Source organism: Rhincodon typus, chromosome 3 (genome assembly GCF_021869965.1).
Source record: "Rhincodon typus isolate 14 chromosome 3, sRhiTyp1.1, whole genome shotgun sequence".
NCBI classification, from domain to species: Eukaryota; Metazoa; Chordata; class Chondrichthyes; order Orectolobiformes; family Rhincodontidae; genus Rhincodon; species Rhincodon typus.
In genome coordinates, this window is record NC_063334.1 from 22,942,510 (window position 1) to 22,962,264 (window position 19,755).

A 19,755-nucleotide genomic window follows, 5' to 3' on the forward strand; every position below is an offset into this window, starting at 1 on the left:
TTGTCCGCTCCACACTCCCCTCCAGCTCCACCACACCCGGCACTTTTCCCTGCAACCGCAGGAAGTGCTACACCTGCCCCCATACCTCCTCCCTCACCCCCATCCCAGGCCCCAAGAAGACTTTCCACATCAAGCAGATGTTCACCTGCACATCTGCCAATGTGGTATACTGCATCCGCTGTACCCGGTGTGGCTTCCTCTACATCGGGGAAACCAAGCGGAGACTCGGGGACCGCTTTGCAGAACACCTACGCTCGGTTCGCAACAAACAACTGCACCTCCCAGTCGCGAACCATTTCAACTCCCCCTCCCATTCCTCAGACGACATGTCCATCCTGGGCCTCCTGCAGTGCCACAACGATGCCACCCGAAGGTTGCAGGAACAGCAACTCATATTCCGCTTGGGAACCCTGCAGCCCAATGGTATCAATGTGGATTTCACAAGTTTCAAAATCTCCCCTCCCCCCACCGCATCCCAAAACCAGTCCAGCTCGTCCCTGCCTCCCTAACCTGTTCTTCCTCCCACCTATCCCCTCCTCCCACCTCAAGCCGCACCTCCATCTCCTACCGACCAACCTCATCCCGCCCCCTTGACCTGTCCGTCCTCCCTGGACTGACCTATCCCCTTCCTAACTCCCTACCTACACTCACCTTTCCTGGCCCCATCCCCGCCTCTTCGACCTGTTTGTTTCCTCTCCACCTATCCTCTCCTCTATCCCTCTTCTATCCGCCTCCCACTCTCTCCCTATTTATTTCAAAACCCCCTTCCCCTCCCCCTTTTCTGATGAAGGGTCTAGGCCCGAAACGTCAGCCTCTCTGCTCCTATGATGCTGCTTGGCCTGCTGTGTTCATCCAGCCCTGCACCTTGTTGTCTCGGATTCTCCAGCATCTGCAGTTCCTACTATCTCTGATCCAGGAAAAGCAGCCTGCTTGATTAGCACCATGCCCCCACACATCACTCCCTTTACCACCAAGTCACCGTCTTGAAGTTCCATTGCAGGAATTCACCGACACTGCATGAGATCTTATGACCATAAGGTGTTGGAGCAGAAGTAGCCCATTCAGCGTGTTGGGTCTGTTCCACCATTCAATGACATCATAGCTGATCTGACTGTCCTCAACTCCAATTTCCTGTTTTGTCCCCATTATGTTTGATTCACTTCCCGATCAAAATAATCTGTGTATCTCAGCCTTGAATATACTTAATGATTTGGCCTCAACAGCCCTCAGTAGTAAAGAATTCCAGGGATTCACAAACCTTGGATGAAATTCCTCCTCATCTCTGTCTTGAAGATGCAACACCTTATTCTGAGATTATGCCCTCTGATCTTAAACTCTCCTACAGGGGAAATAACCTTTCCGCAATTACCTTGTAAAGTTCCCTAAGAATCTTGTATGTTTCAATGAGGTTGCCGCTCATTTTTCTGAAATCCAATGAGTACAGATGCAACCTACTCAACCTCTACTCATAAGACAGTCCATTAGTCTGGTGAACTTTCTTTGAATTGCCTTCAATCCCTGTATATCTTTCATCAGATAAAGGGCCCAAAACTGTTCACAGTATTCCAGCTGTGGTCTGACTTGTGGCTTGCATAGTTTTAGCAAAGCCTCTTTACTTTTATATTCCATTCCCTTTGAAATAAAGGCCAACATTCCATTGGCCTTTCCAATTACCTGCTGAACCTGAATGCTACTTTTATGTGATTCATGGACCAAGACTCCCAAATCCCTCTGTTCTATAGTTTAGAACATAGAACATAGAACAGTACAGGCCCTTCGGCCCACAATGTTGTGCTGACCTATTATCCTATATAGTTTTCTGCTGCCTTTCTCCATTTAAATAATATTCAACTCTACTGTTCCTACCAAAGTGCATAATCTTATATCTCCCCATACTATATTTCATCTTCCAAGTTTTTGCTAACTCCATTAGCTGGTTTATATTCCTCTGCAGGCTGTGTTGTCTCCCCACTTGCCTTCCAACTTGCTACATTTGCTTTCCTGAATTAATATACATTGTAAGTAATTGTGGCCCCAGCACTCATTACTCTCACACATCATCCTGAAAATAGCCCTATTGCCTAACTCTGTTTTCTATTAGTTAGCTAATCCTCTATTCATGTTAAAATCCAACCTCCATTCCATGCGCTCTTATCTTATTAAGTACCTAACATGTGGTACCTTATCAATGCCTTCCGAAAATCTCCTTTGTCTCTCATGCTTGTTAATTCCTCAAAGAATTCTAGTAAATTTGTCATGCATGATTTCTCCTTCCTGAAACCATGCTGAATCTCCTTGATCATATTATGCATTTCTAAATGGTCTGCTTTAAATCTTTTATAATAAACTCTAAAATTTTCCCAGTAACACTTGCTAATTTAACTGGCCTGTAGTAACTGTTTTTTGTTTCCATTCCTTTTTAGAAAAAATGTGACATTAGCAGTTTTCCAATCCTCTGGGACTTTTTCAGAATCTAAAGACTTCTGAAAGCTTACGGCTAGAACATCCACAATTTCTGCACCTACTTCCTTTGATATCCTAGAATGTGTCTCCTAAGGTCCAGGGGACTTATCAGTCTCCTTGGACAGCACTTTCCAGTCCCAAGACCATTTCCATTGAGAATGACAAGGACAGTAGATACAATAGAATATTACCATCTGTAATTTCTTTCCTAGTCACTCACCAATCTGACTTTGAAATATATCACTGTTCCTTCTGTGTTGCTGGGTCAAAATCATGGAATTCCCTTCCTAATGGCATTGTGGGTGTACCTACAGCCCATGGTCTGCAGTGGTACAAGAAGATAGCTCATTGCCACCTTCTTAAGGGCAACTAGGGATGGGGAATAAATGCTGATTAGTGAGCAAGGTCCATATCCCATGAATGAATATAAAAAAATGTAATGCAATCAAGAGAAGAAGATTCCATGAGAAATTCATCATGAGCCATGACAGACTGGGTGCCATGACTCTCCCTGAGAAAACACTTGGGGAAATTGGGGGAAATCTAGCCCATGATGTCTATTCTGTATCTCTCCTTCACTTCATAAAATGCTAATCCATTTGTGCGAGACTTTTTTTTTTAAAAAAGCAAGCTTTGAAAAAGTTTATTCAATCTTCCAGATGTAGCTTTAAATATGCCAGCAGGTGTGACAGAGCAGGAAAAACATATACAGATTCAGCAATTGCTCAATGAAATACCTTCATAAGCCGCTTACCAACATAAATTTGTTCACAGTTGGGTATAATAATACCTAATGCTGTATCCACAGGCCCTTGTTGAATTAAGATCAATTACATGTTACCTTTGTAAAAGGCCTGTATTTGGAGCCATGGGAAAATTGTTATACAGTATTCACATCAAAATGTTTATTAGTATTTGTCGTCTTTCCTGTTTAGTGCAATACCTAGCTTGTTTTTGCAGTAATCTTTCACAGTTCCTTAATTAAGATGTCTTCTGTCTTAATAAAAACTGCCTTTTCTCAAACACATGGGTTCCCATTTGTTTTAAAACAGAGGCACTGATGCTTATTAAACAGCCGCATGCTTATTCATACCAGAGTTTAACAAATATGGATGTAAATAAATTAGTGGAACTTGCATTTGAGGACATGGTACACCCATATCCATTCTGAGATCATGTTTCAAAAATGGTCAGTGTGACCAGATTGGAAGTGGAACATTTTAATGATTGCTTTCTGCATTTAACAACCCATATTGCTTCATTTTGGCCCAGCCTGGAAGGTAAGAGTCTGGATGGCAGTTTGATTTTGTGCCATGAGTGTGGAGTCATGGTCATTAGGCTAGCCCACTGGATTGCAGTGACTGAATAAGACAAATTCCATTTTCATTAGACAAGATTCCAGCACTTTTATTGGTGCTTTGGGATAACTTCCAGCCAGTCCATTTATCTATTTCTGCCAAAACTGCAAAGCAGATGCCTTCACTGCTACAATGTGTTCAGCTGAATATTTTGTCATCTGGAGGCACATCTGATGATGCAAAATAACCCAAACTCATGATTTTATTAGTGGTTTCTCAGTCATTTCAAACGCATTCATTAATTATGATTTTCATCAAGCAGTACAGACAGAGACTTTATGGTGTATAAAGTGTATGAGAAAAAAGTCCATGAAGGTCAGAGAAGAGAAGTCAAAACTGTCCAGACATTGTTTTCAGCAAGTGAAACCCCTGCAAGCATTAACTCTGAATTCTGTTTCTGATTCCCAGTTTTCCCACCATTTATTCTTTTCAAGAATCCTGCCTTGCTTTACAGAAATAGAACTCAAAGGAAGCTACTTAGCTTCATAAAACAGCGCTGCCAGTCACGAAAATCATGCATAATCTCTATTCTACCACTATATAATCACTGTTGCTCTAGATCCCTTTATACTATTCTCAAACAAAAGTCAATCAATCTCCGACTTAAAATTAACAATTGATCTAGTTTGAATTGACATTGACAGAAAAGAATTCCAAATATCCATCATCTTTTCTTTGTCACCTTACCTCACTCCATGAAGACCAATGGCTCTAATTTTTGACAATGTTCCTGAACCATGGACTCCAGAAGTAGTGGACATGACTTCTTTCCATTAAGCCTCTCTGCTCCCCTTAATACCTTGGAAATATTGTTCAAGTTACCTCCTAATCTTCCAAAATTCTTCTAACCAATTCTAGTTTGTGTACTATTTCTTAGTAATTTAACTCTTGGTGTCCATGTATTATTCTGGTAAATCTATGCTGCATTGCCTTCAAGACCAATATATCCTTCCCAAGCTGTGAAGCCCAGAACTGTTCACAAGTGTGGACTAAGCAGGACTTTGAATGGCAAAACTATGTCCTCTACTTGCTTGTATTCTGTTATTCTCGACACAGATACCAGCACACCATTTAAGGTTTTTGATCTGTTTTTGCATCTGTTCATGCACTAAGTATGAGGAACCCTAAGCTTTTTGGGCCTGCACTGTTTCCAGTTTTTCATAATTTAGAAAAGTGCCTGTTTCTCTCCTTATTAGGTTCAAGGTGGATGACTGAACAATTACCTGCTTTGAGATCCATTTGCCACAATTTTGCATACTCTATTAATATCTGTAATTTTATGTTTTCAGCTGCACTGCTTACAATGCTGCATTTCTGTTTCGTTGGCAAATTTGGACATGTATATATCTATCATGTGATTTGTTTATAAATAAGTGAATAGTTGAGGTTCCAATAAAATCACATATGGCACCCTGCCAATTGGATTACCTGTCCATTATCCCTACTGTCCAGTTGCCCATCAACAAATATTTCTAACCTGGTGAATAAATTTCCTTTAATTCCATGAGCTTCAACGTTAGGCAATGTTCTTTAATGAATAATTTATCCAATGTTTGCTCGAAGTCCGTACAAATAATATCCATAGACATTCCCCATTCTGTAGTTAAAATATCGTAAAGTTCAAGCAGGTTCATCAGACTTGATCATTTACAAATCAATATTAGCTGTGTCTGATTAGTTGAAAAGTTTCAAGATGTTCAATCATCCTACCCTTAGTTACAGACTCTGGTAATTTCACAACAGTAGATTTTAATATAACAGACCTATAAGTCTGTGGTTTCCTCTCTCATCGTTATAAATGGCAGTGGCATAAAAAATGCAATCTAAAGGAATGTTTCCTAAATCAATGGAACTTTATAAGATTGTAGTTATGGTATGTACAATGCTCTCACCTACGTCTTTTAAAACCTTTAGTGTAGTTTTATTGCTCTTTTAGTGACCCTTTTGTAAACATGCACTATTTCTGCCAGTCTCCAGCTTTGCTTTTCCTTAAGTCTGAAAGCAACACATTTTTCTTTTTCAAGTTCACTGCTTGGCTTTTATTGTTTTTGTGTTGTAAAATGGTTCATTTGTACAAAATAATGAGAAGCTGCCAAGACAAGTGCTGCTGTACACTCTCCAAGAAGCAATATAATCAACAGATTTCTTCCTTTTCTCAATTTTTGCAGCAAAAAAACTAGGCCATGTCAACAGTTTCAGCCTGTTGAATTGGCAAAAGCAAATGTTTTTTTTGGTCAACTATTTCCTTATTTGCACTATATTGTCACTGACAGTCATGACTATAAATCAGAATAGAGTTATGTTAAAGTGTCAAATGTGTTGAGAAGAGGTAAATCATATTACTAATAGGCGGGTTTTGAAACATTAGAAATATGTGCCCTTTCAAAGAAAAACTATGAACGAGAAAGAGTTTATTTTTTCAGATCAACGATTAATCTTATTTTTAATTACAGTTATAGAGAGTGTATTCATGTACTTTTCTCATTCTGCCAATAAAACTTCCTTAAAATCAAACAAACTTAAATGACCAGAATTTCAAATAAATAAATGTATTTTAAAAGCTAATTTTTTGTACTGACTATCAATTCAAGTATTCAGATTAGGCATGGGTCAGCTCTTGCTGCTTTGTCAGTTGCATCTTTCCTCTCTCCACATAAGAAATCTTGCTTGTGCTGTCGTACCATAATACCATTTCTCACATCAGCATTTTCACGATCAGTGAAGATTCAAATGACACGAGTTTTGGACAAAGAATTGAGTTTTGCACCAAATTACTTCCCCTCTAGCCCAGCCGTCACAATCAGAAGAGCTTTATCTCCCCATCATTGTACAACAGTGGTGAAATCACTCTGCAATAATCAGTAACCCCATCGTGCTCGTGAACAAAATTTTTAAAGCATATCGCTTTGTAACCCTTATGCCTTTAATCCCTTTTCATTGTCGGTGTATATTTGCTGACTTTAATTTCTATCTCTGAGGAAAATTCCTTAGAGTTCACTCCTTCAGTCCCCTTAGCAGCCAACTTTTAAAGGAAAATTGTTGACAGTGATGTTGGGTAGAGGGCCAGCATTTATTTACCACTGCTAATTATGCTCAAGGGGGTTGCGTCCTTGAGCCACTACAGAACGTGTGGTGTAGGTGCACCCACAGAGCTGTAAAGGGAATTCCAGGATTTTGATCTATGTAGTGAAAAATCATCAATTATGTATAGTTCCACATCTGATGGCGTGAGACTTCGAAGGGAATTTTGAGGTGGTGATGTTCCCATGCACCTGTTGCCTTTATCCTGAGACACATGCAGATACTGTTGATGTAGTACCTTTGGAAAGTTGGGCACATGAACTTCCACTCTACTATTCTTGTAATGCAACACCCTGAAACTCAGAATGCTATTGGCTTTTCAACAGTAATGCCAGTTCTATTCTTTAAAAGTTAGCCTTAAAAACAGCAATCAGCTTTTAATCAAGGTATTTAGTTTAATTATTTTTAAATATGATCGGACGTGAGTTTAGTCTGGCTGACTTGTATATTTCCAATCCTGTGTTACGTGCACATTACGATAAATGACTGGTATGTGTCTTCCAATCAGTCATTTGTCTACACAGCCTGAAGTCAGTCTAATGGCAACATTCTTTTGGATTACATAGAACTTTACAGCACAGATACAGGTCATTAGACCCAGTTGGTGTTTACATTCCACTCAAATCTCCTCCTGCGACTTAACTTCGCCTCCGCCGCATCTACTCCCAGGACATCCCAGATATCTTCCTACTTTAGAGACCATAGTTTCTCCTCCTCTATAATTAAGGATGCCCTCAACCACATCTCCCCCATTTCACACACTCCTACCCTCAAACCCCCTCTCCCCAACAACAATAAGAATAGAGTCCCCCTAGTCCTCACACAACACTCCATCAACCTCCAAATCCAATGCATCATCCTCCGACATTTCCACCACCTACAATCAGACCCACCACCAGAAAGATATTTCCCTCTCCACTCCTGTCTGTTTTCCGCAGGGACTGTAAAATTTGTGACTCCCTCTTCAGCTCTACGCTCCCCACCAACTCCTCCATAACACCCAGTACCTTTCCTGGCAACTGCAGGAGGTGCAACATCTGCCCCCACACCTCCCCTCTCACCTCCACCCAAAGCCCCAAACTATCCTTCCAGATCTGGCAGAGATTCATCTGCACCTCATCCAACCTGATTTATTGCATCCGTTGCTCCCGATGTAATCTCCACTATATCAGGGAGACCAAACGCAGACTAGGGGACTGGTTCACAGAACATCTGTGCTCTGCACGCACCAACCAACCCGACCTTCCAGTTGCCATCCATTTAATTTCCCCTCCCAATCCCCTGGCAACATGTCCGTCCTTGGTCTCTTCCACTGTCAGAGTGAGGCCAAACATAAACTGGAGGAACAACGCCTGATATTTCACCTTGGGAGCTTTAAGCCTAATAGCCTGAATATTGACTTCACCAGCTTCAAAATTCCTCCACACCCAGCCTTATCCCATGTCCTGCCTCCCTGACCTGTCCTAACCTGTTCATCTTCCTACTCGCCTATCCGCTCCACCCTTCCCACTGACCAATCACCAAAACCCCTTACCTGCATTCACCTATCAACATTCCACCTATCTTTCCTCAGCCCCACCCCCTCCCTCTACTTATTTCTGGGCTTCTACCTCACCCCCGAACCCAGTCCTGAGGAAGGATTTTGGCCTGAAAAATTGACTTTACTAATCCTCTGATGCCGTGTCACCTGCAGTGTTTGTCCAGGTCCTCGTTTATTGGCCCTTAACTTCATCCCACCTCATTAATATAGTTCCTTCCATTCATTTTTGCCTAATATTCCTGGCTTCTCCTTAAATAAATATTGATGCTCTCAACGTTACATTGAACAATTACACATGAAGGCTTTTTCAGTTGTACTTTGTACAAAGTGAGAATTCTGAAGAATTTATCAGTTTAATCCAGCCAACCTAGTTTTCTGTTTCATTTCATTGAGAATTTTGGATGAAGAGGCAGCAGATTGTACAAGATAGTAGTCAAAATGAGTAGGAGAGAATAAGTGTTAACGAAGAAATGATTGGATGATACCAACCATGGATTTAAAAGAGATAGCAGGAACTGCCGATGCTGGAGTCTGAGATAACAAGGTGTGGAGCTGGATGAACACGGCAGGCCAGGCAGCATCAGAGGAGCAGGAAAGCTGACGTTTTGGGTCTGGACCCTTCTTCAGAAAATTAAATCCAATATTATGAATTTAAAATGCTGAATAAAAGGCTGAGAGATCTGACTGAGTTCAGGGAGTATGATTATTTTGAAGTCGTGATAGGAATTAAAGTAGGAGATTTCAACTAATGAATACATAAATCCAGAAAGTTTCAGAAATACAGGAGCTAAAGGACAGAAGCCAACATTTTAAGAAGAGGTGTTTAAAGGAATAGAAGATTTGACAAAGGGGAAAACCTCATGAAGCTAGTGTTGACAATAATTGTTTAAACAGGTATTGTTTATTCGTGCCATCATGCCTCTATTGCCTATACTAATGTCTAAGCGTTTTTTCTTTATGCTTTGAACGCATGAACATGACAGATAAATTGAAATCTGGTTCTTCTTAAAGTGTCTTGTAACATATTTCATACTTCAATTTCACAATAAAATTCAATGCTATCTTGCACTGTCTGTATTAAAACCACTTTCTTTAGACTAGAGAGCATCTATCTCTATGCCACTGAGATGACATTGCCTGGTGTCCCATCTCCCCAAGGCAAATGCTCAACAGAAGCAGCAACAAGCAAAAAAAAATCACACCTTTAACTTAGCAATATTTTTGTACAAAATTACTTGTAAAAAGAACACAGTTCCTCTTTCAAAAACACAAGGTAGAAATACTGTGTGCAGTTAGGATATTCCTGTTACTGTCCAACATCCTGAAATTAACAAAACCTTCAGTGAAATGTATGCTTAGGTATTTCAGAACGAAATAAAAAGTTCCACATGGTAACGAAATGTGAAAATTATATATCAAATTAGCATCAATTGAATTACAAATCAAACCTAAAGACGAATGTGTTTGACTTATCTGTGATTTCAAATCCAGGTTTTACATGAAAGGGTAGATTGAAGTATACATTTTTGTTGTATTCTGTTTTTGTTATGACCCTATGTTTATGACCTAATCTGCTAAAATATCTATCCTGGTGTTTCTTTTTCTGTGACCAGACATGTGCAGAATTACAAAAGCATCTGTGTGCAGCAAGCTGTTTTAAATATTGTGCCTCAGTTATTCACTGTCCTCACCCTGTTTGAGCCAAGAGATCTCAGCTCAGCATCTGTGGATTACCAAAGCCGTTCTTTATTGTACCTCTTGTCAGTTATTCCTATTCATTTAACCTTTCATTAGTATCTGTGTTGCTTCACTGTCTGGGAAGCCAGGCACAAAGCAAAGACTCACTGTCACAGTTATTAGATTCCTTGGTTACATCTCAGCAACCATAAAAGAAATGGGTCAACACTGTTGTTGAGCACACCACATTCCTGGGGTGGTGTTCTTCTGTGTATGTCAGGGACATGTGCCACATGTTGATAGGGCATCCTAGGGATAAGTGCGCAACATGGGGCTAGGCTGAGGCCATGAATGGGAGCTTCGTAGGAGTTTTTGCAAAGGCAAATGATCTGTGCAGGAATTTTAGTTAAAAGGCTGCTAAGATGCGCTGTCTTAAAACGTTGCCAAGGTTGTCTGTGAAGTGCTTGTCAATCACACCACTTTACGCCAGAGCTGCAACATGACTGTTTGAGAGAAATTGACTTTTAGATAATGTCAGGAAAATATTAATTTTAATTTTTATGCAGTGGCAGACTTTTGCTGAGAAGGAGAGTGCAATCATTGACTATTTTTGACACTCATTATTACAGAGCAGGAGTTACTGGTCAGAGGCATTACACAACTCAGTGTGCAACATATAATTAACATTATCTATCAATACCAAGAGAATATTCTATTGAAAGGTTAATAGTTTTTTAGTTTGGTTATCATATCTATATATACAGCAAGTCATGGTTTAAACATGTTCTAGAAATTATTGTGATTAAATCCAAAATTGAACATAATTAAAAAATATTGTAACAAGCAAAAAAAAACTTGCCAAAATTACGGATTATTGAATTGCTTTTAGATTCAGTTATTCTGGTCCTCCTTATATTACCCGAATGGAATATCGTGCCATGAGAAGGAATTCACTCGTCAGAACAGAATTCTGCATGACTGGTCTCAGATTTACAAAGCAACGTTGTTTTGTCAAACAAAGTAAATTATATTAGCCCACAGAAAATGATATTGCCTGATACTTTGGAAAGCTGAAAGTTGTTGAAAAAATTAATATGATTTTAAAATTTTCTGGTGGGAAATCTTTGTGAACTGACTGTCGACTTGAGAGAGGTGAGGATAGAATCACTATATAATAGACAAGATAAATAAATGGATAAATTACTCCTCATGACAGCTTCATTGGCTCATGAAAACTTTCTATTAGATTCAAACGATCCAATCAGTTGGTGGGATTTTGGATTTTGGTGCTTTGATTTTATTTAGGGCCTTTCAGAAACCATACTTTCACAATCTTGCCATCTGGTCAAGTTGTTTCAGGGTTAAGTCTGGTAATTGTCCCATAATGAGGCATAGCTATTATGCTGTTAACTGCTAATGTTAACCAAATAACAATGATTTCGGAAAGTGAGACGTTACATTAACTGGCGGAGTTGATTGTGCTGTGGCTTACTGCCTGATGATACCAACATGTTTCTGTGATCTGGTTCAGTGAGAATGGACAATAAGCCGCACAGTACACGGAGTATATTACAATGTCTAAGCTTTATTCAAACCCACGCTCAAATATGCTTTGTTTTTTCTATCATTCATTGTCCAGAAAGGATTTAATATTTGTTTCTGAAATAATATTGACACAATAGAGTGTTATAAGAGATGCGGATTGAACATTGATTAGTGCATGTTGCATTCTTTGTACCCCCAATGCAAGTAGCAATCACTCTGTCCTTTTTAAAAGATCCATGGAACCTTGAGTAAAGCATCACAGGCATTCTGTAATTGTTCTCAGATTTACAATGCAAAACGGCATCAAAAGTGAGTGATATATAAAAATAGTAAACTGCCATAAAGCTAAAAAGAAACAAGCTACATTATTTTTTCAAATATTTGATGACATGTAACTAATCAACGTTGTAGTTCTCCTGAATAATAAAAGTATCCTTTGAGAATCTAACATTGTAATTTAAGCTTGTCATTTTTACCACTGCAGGCCTATTTCTTTGTCCTAGAAATTGCTACCTTTACGTTGACATGAGTTCTGCTAGTGAATGTTATATAAGGGTTTGAAAGATTAATGTCTGGGACAGTGTGTATAATACCTCCTACTGTGATGCAAGGAATTACACGAGAGTGTGATTCAAAGAATCATCATAGTTCCAGTAGAGGTAGTCATACTTTGTAAGGTAGTATACTGTTCCTTAATATCTAACAAATAAATTGTTGTTCAAATGTCTTGAAGCGTAGGCCTGTCTTAGCTAGACTGCCCAAACCTGCAGCATTGTGGTGGCTGTGAAGAATGCAGAAAACTCTGAAAAACAACATTAAAGAAGATTGGAAAGTCAGATTTGGAAAAAAAATTGAAAACTACAAAATTTGGGTAGAGGCAGTGAAGAATTCCAAGGTTGCTGCATAGATGAAGTGGACATACAGTGTCAGAAAATAAACTTTCAAAGGCACTCAGATTGCACCACAGAGGTGTGGTGGTCACTGAAGAAAATCCTAGTCCATTGATCTCAGCTTTTGAGTCAGAGAACCGTGCAACAGTCAAGGATCTGGTCAGCAAGCAACAACTACGAACAAAAAAATCAATTTAACAGTCTACTAGACAGGCAGTGCTCCCTATAAAAGTGCAACTTATGACACAAATAACAAGAAATCCTGATCCAAGGTAACTTTATACATCTTCAGCATGAGATAGAACACTTTACAGTCAACGAGCTATTTTTGAAGTGCAGTCATTGTTGTTGTGTAGGAAGCAGGGCAGCCAATTTATTCACAACATAGTCATAATAGGCAGATCATCTGTTCTCATGGCAGTGGTTAAGGGATGAAGCTCAACTTAATGCAGCACTTATCAATGCTGTGTGACAAGTTATTTAACTGAACTTGCTGCCTCACAGAGGAGAGTGGCACCCATTCACCCTGAGATGACATGTTGAGATGGCTTGGGGGACATGAGGTTTCATCCTTCAGAAGAATATTAAAAGGGAATGTGCTCTATACTGCCATTGCAACAAGTTCAACCAAAAGTTCTAATGAGGAACATTGTCATTAAGTATCACAAACTAAGATTGAGTTTGAAGTTTTTTGGCTTAAATATTTGGTTTGCACCTATATCTGTGGTGGTGTGGTACCTTATTAAACACGAGTGTCTTATTGTAAGCCTTTCTTCATAAGAATGATAGAGTATTGGAAATTTTATTATGTATATTAGTAATTGTTTAAAATTGTTGGATGGACTTGTCACCAAACTTTCAAGTTGTTCAGATTTTGCTGATTTGAATTTTAAAAATTATTTGTTAAATGTTGTGCCCACCAAGGAGAGAGATGACAGTACTTGGAGTAGGGTTTGTTTCTTTCCTGGAATTACCAAATAAGAAAATGTCAGCATAAAGTTTCCCCTATTTTAAACATTGGAGTTGATCCGTTAATTGAGTAGGTAGGGCCTCTGCCTCTGAGCTAGAAGCTGTGGATTCAAATCTCACTCCAGGATTCATTTGCCATGGGCAGAGCATTCATGACAGGGTTCATTAGGTTGTTAATCAGTCTGTTAATCCTTCCATCAGTTCGTTATTATTCCCCAAAAGGGGAAAAATATTCTGAAGATATGAAGCAAATACATCCCATCCTCAGAAGAGAACACAAGAAATGGAGGAAACCATCAAGCCTCTCAAGCCTGTTCTGTCAGTCAATGAAATCATGGTTGATCTATCGCCTAACTCCATACATCTGTCTTTTCTTCCTGCAGATGCCTTAAAACTTTGGTTCATTAAAATCTGACAGCCTATTTTAGAATGAACAAATGACACACGAACTACCATTTGTGGAAAAGAATCCCAGAATTCATTATCCTTTGTGTGAAGAGTGTTTCTAATTACAATCAGAAAAGGTCTAGTGCTCTTTTTTTAGACAGTGCTGCATTGTCCTAGACACAGAAGCAGCAGGAATAGTTTCTCTTTTTCCATCCTGCTTGTTTCCTCAAATATCATGAAAACTTTTATAAAAATTACATTTCATCTTTAAACTCTAGTCTGCATTAACCTCTTCTTGAGTCTAAGATTAATTCCGTCAAATCTATGCTGCACTTCTTACAAGACAAAAGTATTTGTCTTCAGATGTGGTGCCAAAAATATTCATAATATTCCAGGTGTAATCTAACTGAGGTTTTGTCTTGTGGAAGCAAGATTTAAAACCCTCAAATAAAAGCAAACTGTGGGAGCAGGACATCAACCTCACAATAGTCCTCTTGGTCATGTTCCGTACCTATTCTTGACTTTCAATACTTGATCCCCGTCTCTTTGGATCTCGACTCCCAGCTTTTCGCCATTTAAAACTACTTTGTTCTAGCATTTTTAGATCCAAAGTGGACTACCTCAAATTTGAAATACATTTGATCACTTAATCAACAGTAGCTCTTTTTAAATTTTATGTTTCCATGTACGATGCTTCTGATCTCCCCAACATATGTGTCATTAGCAAATTTGTATCTTTCTATCCAAGCATTTAAGTTGCCAATTATTTTCATGATTAATTGAATTGTCAAGACAGATTCTTGTGGGATACCAGTTGGCATTTCATAATACTTTTTGTAATCTCTGCTCTCTGCTGCTTGGTCAATTTTCACCCTGCGTCACTAATTTTCTTTCAGTTCCATATGTTACATCTTTCGTTCACAGTCTATTTCTTATGACCTCACAAAGGAGGTTGGTTAGCTCAGTTGACTGGATGGCTGATTAGCAGTACAGTGTGATACCAACAGTGCAGGTTCAATTCTTGTTGAGGTCACTATGAAGGTTGTGGTGTGGTGAACCTCAAGTTAAACCATCGTCAGTTGTCTCTGTCTAATGAGAAAGTAGCCCTCCTGGGGACTTTGATGAGTTGCCTTTTTGTGTCTTTTCAGAGACTTTATCCAACACCTTCTGGAAGTGCATATAAATAATATCCGCAGATATTCCCCTGCTCACTTCTCCAGTTATCTCCTCAAAAAAATTGATCATGATCATCAGGTGTGATTTATCCTTTAGAAATCTACAACAGCTGTCTCAAACCAGTTGGAAATGTTCAAGGTATTCAGTCACATTTTCCTTAATTATAGTCTCTAATCATTTCCTAACATCAGATTTTAAATTAACAAATCTGCAATTCACTGGTTTTTCCCTCTCACCATCTTTAAATAGCAGAGTAGTATGCACAGTTTGCAAATCTAATGGAACGGCTCTTGTTACGATCCTCATGGGGGAACCATAAAGCAAAGTAACCAAATGTACAGAATGATCCTAATGAAGAAGTTACTTATAAAGATTTCATGTTTTGCAACTTTAACGTGCATCAAAACCAATGTAAATTAAACATGAATTGACAGGCAAATGGTACTGTAAATAAAAATGCATATTTCAAATAGTCTATACAACAAAGATACATCTTCCACAAATACCTACATCATTTCTGCAACCTTATAGCAGTATATAGCTATATATTTCCAGCATATACTGTTTTTTTATTCAGGCATCCTATCTGATACTAGCTTTGTCCTTCAAGTTTCACAGCATGTCACACTTCTACGAATGCTCTCACTCTTGGGTGATAACAGATCTGATGGCTTAGCCGTCCGGAGTTCTTTTTCCACTGACCATCAAATAGGTGATGCCAGTTTTGGCCACTTCTGTGTAAACACCAAACTCCTTTGTGTTTTTAAGCTATTTACACAGCATTCCAGGTTTTGAATTTTATTTCATAAGTAATCCACTTTCTCACCTGACACAAATTCTCTTTCTGTCTGTATCTACTTCTTCTTTGTGCCTGGATCTCTGCACTCATTGCCTTCAGCCTCTAGCTCCTGTATTTGTGGTTCGCATTCATGTCTGTTAGCTACTTGGCTTCTTTCTTAACTTCCTCCTGTTAGTGCTGCTTCTAGGTCAAGAGTGCCAGGTGACATGGAGTTTTTTTATAATCAAAATAAAACCAATTAAAATCATTAAAATCTTACAAATTACTGTTAAACATTCTTATAAATAATTACAGATTCCACAGACATGTAAAATAAATTCCAAATTTTCTTCCTATCTTGCTTCTAGATCACACCCATGAGAATACTAAAAGATTGTCTTTAGGACAGCTGCAATATTCTCACCTATTTCCTCTAAAATCTATTGCATCAATATTGTTACTGCTCTGAGTGTATTGAACTTAAGGTTGAATTGTGTACATCCAATAGGCCTACATGGGCCTTGACAATCGGCAGAGTCAGGAGATTTTCTCAACAACAGATGAACTGGTAACCAGTCCTCTCTGTACCTCACAATATCCAAACTTAATTGACGTTTCAGTCTCAATTATATTAATGTTTAATAAATTACTGTTAATTACACCAATTGAGGTTTATTCAGTCACTCTGTTTCTGTACCTTCACTCCCTCCACCCAAAATTCTAACCCATTGTTTGCAGACTGATGCCTTATGTAACATTGTGAAAGATTGTGAAAAGAAAACCCTTAGGACTTGAATCTGTCTGAGATACCATTAGTGCTGTCGGGTTTTAGATAAGTGAAGGTGCAGGTTTTCAAGCACGCTGTGCTTCTGGAGGTACGGTTCACTATCCAGATGCCTTACAATTGTGATGGCATTTGTTCGGAAATATATGTTAAAACTTGTTTGTCCATCCCTATGTCATAACTAATTACATGGCATGCACTTTACTTTCCAGTCATTGGAGAATTGGACCTACCACAGGGTAGGTTATTGCTTTGTAATATTTGTCCTGATGACATCCTGCCTAAATAGAAAGAAAGGTTCCACCACGTGACAGCATGAAATGATAAACAGATATTAAAAAAAAGAATGCACATCAACCCTATTTATCTTTCACCAGTTTTAGGCAGTGGAGAGCATGGTTTATAGAAATCTTCTTTGTGGTATTTTTGGTGTCGATTCCAAACTTGTACACACAATTTACACCACACAATGTTCAACCAGGGTGTCAACGCACTGTGGTTTTTTAAAATTGACACTCTTGATGCAGCTGCAATATCTGCTCTGATCCCAGAACCTTGGCAATGAACAAACTCTCATTCTTGCTTTTATTTTGCAGTTATGTTCAGGCCGTTTCAGTTCCCCAGCTGAAAGAATGTAGAAATGTTACGTTGTTGAGCTTTTATAAAACCTTTGCTTCACGCTTAGGGCAGTCACAAAGAGGAACGACTAATGTGTACCAGCATGCATGAAACTATCTTGGTTTTGTCCATGCATGCAGAGGGGAGTCTTCACCGAAATGATTTTAGGGGAGGGCTCAACTTATTATGATAGGATCAGTGACTTTATTCACAATGTGGAGCCTGTCTGGGGCACAGCATGGAGAGGTTGATTTAGGATAGTTCCACACATGGCAACTGTGCCTGTCAGAAATAAAGCCCAGCAACTGCGATTTACAATGTCTGAAGTGTGCCTTTTGTTTACACTGATGCTGTTATAGCATTGACATATTGTTGGTGAGGAGCTGTGATTGCCACTTGTTTCAGCATGCAGCAGAATGCTGTTTGTCTTTGCAATGGCCAAGGTGTCTGGCTCAGTAGGTTAACACATGCCCATTATACATAATCAAATGATAGAGCTAGGAGCTTCCCTGCAGATCGAATTTCCAGTCCATGTGTAAATTGTTCCAGGTGATCCAGGTACTATGGAAATCAGAAAGTAGTTTTGTTTAATGTGTATATCCCACAAAGTAGTTAACGGCCAACATTGGTGGAAGGAGTCAATGTTTTATTGATGCCAAGTTCATGTTACAGAGAATCTCACACTTCAAAGGCAAAATTTTAAAATATATAAAAATAATGTATCTGAACACTTCTAAGGATGAATTGGATTTCCTTCCCTGCACTTACCTAATGGATTGGATTAGATTAAATTAGATTGTGGGGTATTTTACTTCATTAAAATGAGGGATGCAATATGAGGGAATAGAGTACTTTTGCACATTTGGCATCTAGTGTTAACATCAAGAACATTCAGCTCAGTTATAACATGCCAGCTGCACAATAAAACTCCCTGTGCTCTGCGCAGCAATGTGTCTTTCCTCAGTCTCTGAGCAGAACTACCTACACCATCAGTGTGAACTTTTCCATTTCACACACCACTCATCCTTATGGCCTGTTTGAATGAAATTGCCAACTTGAGCTGAATTATGAGCAGTAATGTGCTCTAAACTCTGATCCCTTAGGAACTGGATCCAGACTTTCCAAATTCATTTCACATGGGTCCATTATTGCCAGAACAAACTCTCTTCCAATCAGATTGAGCTGGACTCGAACCAAGGCTGTGGAGGTGACTGTGCACAGTAGACCAGCCCACTGAAACTAGCAAGCTACCCTGTGAGAGATGGTTTTTAATTTTGATCATGGATACCACTGAGGCAGATATGAGACACGTCCATCAAACTGAGGTCCTGCAAACAACAAGGGAGCTGCTGTCAGAAGCCGAACACTCCTTGCTCAGTTGGGAAGGGAGCCTGTGATTGTTTGCCTCAGGGTCCAGCAATCTCCAAAGTTAATTCCAACGCAAATTCCAACATTGAAGAAAACAGAGTTTCACCCGTAAATTTATTCACAACATGCAGCTATGTACAGCACTTGGAAAAAAAAACTAAATTCGGCTTCCCCTTAATCACTTCCTCCTGATTTACCTAATTTTCTCTCCTACACTTTTCAATTTTGGTGGCATCCCATTTTTGGGTTTCAATACAATTAAACACACAGAGCTGGACTGCATTGGCAATTCCCATATCCCATTAACAGCAAAGTTACTTATCTAATTCAAAGTGCGTAGCATGAAATAAGATATTGTTTTTAAAGATCCAGTTGCATAATTTAAATAGACCAAGATTACCTTTTGTAAATATGACTCAGGTTGTCATACAAAGAATTGTGTCAAGCAAAACAAGTATAAAATGAATGCTTTATATTGCTTATTTGTTGAGAAACTATTAAAGACGTGTTTGTGATCACATAATCATAGGATCACAATTTTTCTAGCAAAAATGGATGCCATTTTGCACGTCTGTGTGAAGGAGCATTTCACCAAGTTTCATTCCCTGACTTGCCTTCTCCAGATATCCCTGGACATTCTTGTTTTCAGATTATGTTAGAGATTGTGCCATAGTGTGGAACACTTAAAGAGGAGCCTCATAGGATGGGGACAGGCTTAGAATCCTTTATAAAATAAAGTTTGAAATCTTTGACTACTCTCTGAGCTGAAGTCATTGTGTGACTACTGACTCTGCTCATCCCATTTCACAATCTCATCATCCTAAACTGAGAGGTATTGGAGCTGCCCATTTAAAGGTGTAATGTGAGCTCATTCTGGGGGTGGGGGTGATGGAGTGGTGAAATTAGACTGCCTTCAATTTTTACAATAACTTGTACAATCAAGTACACTCATCAAGGATCTGAAATTGTTTGTCACACCTTCTTTTCACAGTGAAACCTTTGCATATTTTTCATGCCTCCTCCCTATTGTGACTGTTGAATATTGGAAATTCCCTCTTCTGTTTAGAATTCACAAAATTTGGACTCTTGACTGTTCAATACTGTACTCTGTATAACATACC